At 43.5% G+C, this 1,756-nt stretch overlaps 1 protein-coding gene across 4 annotated transcripts in view; it reads left to right on the top strand.

Moving 5' to 3' along the window:
* The window catches only part of Cacna2d3 (calcium voltage-gated channel auxiliary subunit alpha2delta 3), a 918,594-nt gene that overhangs the window by 722,574 nt on the left and 194,264 nt on the right, over positions 1–1,756 (top strand). The gene's annotated exons all lie outside the window — the stretch shown is intronic.

Genomic DNA, 1,756 nt, shown 5'->3' on the forward strand with positions numbered 1-1,756 from the left:
CCCCTGCCCCATTTCCCAAGGGATGTTGAGGGAAGTCGTTTGAAATCCCAGACTGGATTCTCAAACTTTCTAGCCGCGGGATCAGCATCACAGATCCGTTGCCGCAGTTCTGCTTCACGTGTCCTCTGCTCCCTGAACTGTCACAGCTAACATAAATCTCAGATTTTCTCCCTTGCCTATAAAATGCAAGAGTCATATCTGTTTTAGAAATTTAACCTAGCTCCTTCTCTGGTAAAACCCAAGCTCAAACAAACACTTCAGCCATTTGATAAAAGTGACTTCCTCACCCACTCTTTCCCTGCCTGCCGCTGGTTTGCCATCATATGGATTCAAGTACTGGGAAAAGGTCTCAGTACTGTGTTCTGTTCCTTGAACATTGTGACCAGGATCCTGGAGGTTCTTGGAATTGACTGCACCTTGTGTACACGGTCCATCTGGGTACCAGTGTGAACAGATACACTGCCAGGGTTCAAATCTCACCCACGCTGAGACTCTTTATCTCTAGCAGGTAACTGTGACCACTGCACCTGAATTATCCGTCTTCTGTGTGTGCTATTCCCCGAGCAAATGAAGATAATGGTAATACTGTCTACTTCACAGACGTTTTGTGGATTAAATGTATTGATACATTGGAAGGTATAGAAGTGCTTACACTGGACACATAAGCATTCTGTGAGTAGGTCCCGTGGGTTACAGCTGCTAACTACTATTACAGTTCTTTGCAAGGAACTTCTGTTTTCCTCCTCTTCCATCTTCTCTTTTCCTTTCCTTTATTTCTGTTTGGTTTTGACCTCACTGGATCCATTTCTTTTCTTTTCCAGAAGGTTTAGACTTTATCACGACATGATTCTCTATCCCTTCATCATTTCCATTTTAATTAGTGGGGAAGACAAACTTGGTTATAGCCACTCTTGCTCCAGAGTCCCCACACTCAGGGGAGGAACCCTCCCACTGTGCCTTCATCTGTAATGTAAGATTTCTTACCTCTCTTGCTGTCCTTACCCCCGGGACCCTAGAGAGAGAAAGAGAGAGACAATGTGCTAATATCTCCTTTTGCAGATTATGGTTCAGAAGTGCTTTTTATCTTCTCACTCCATTTTCCTTTCTAATTGGAGGCTCAGGCATCAGCTGTCCAGTCTCATGCAAGTACCCTTCAGCTCATCCGACTTATAGGACTGGGTTATGGCTGTCCACTCTCAGAGTTCCCATTTCTCAAGTCAGTCCAGTGTGCTCATTCTGTATAAACTGGTCTCTGACTCTCTGAGAGGTCTTTTGTCTTGTATCAAGAAGCCCAGGACATTTGAAATGTGAATTCCTTCAATGTCAATGTATTTGACAAGCTACCATCTCTCCTGTGAATCTGCACCCCAGTGATTAGGGAAGTTGAGAACCTATGAAAGAATCTTTGTGAAGTCTGCACAGAGGTCCACATCCCCGTATGCTGCTATGGAAGCTTGCAGATAAATAATAGAGGACAGGTTTTCAGTGAAAATGTGCAAAGGACCATGTAAGCAGAGCTCACTGCAGAAGTAGCTGAGTCTGCCTGGCTGCAGAGGACCCGGAAGGAGAATCCCATGGACAACTAGCTTTTGTATAGTTTAATGACCACATTTATAGAATAGACCCTGTATGCTTCTAAAAATGATGTAAGGCATTTGCAGAATAGCCTGCCTAAGATTAAAATGCTAAAAAAAAAAAAAAAAAAAAAAAAAAAAAAAGGGGGCTAGAAGGAGGGCCCTTTTGGTTTTGTGTTTCC

Source organism: Nannospalax galili, unplaced genomic scaffold, assembly GCF_000622305.1.
Source record: "Nannospalax galili isolate Female #2095 unplaced genomic scaffold, S.galili_v1.0 scaffold485, whole genome shotgun sequence".
NCBI lineage: Eukaryota > Metazoa > Chordata > Mammalia > Rodentia > Spalacidae > Nannospalax > Nannospalax galili.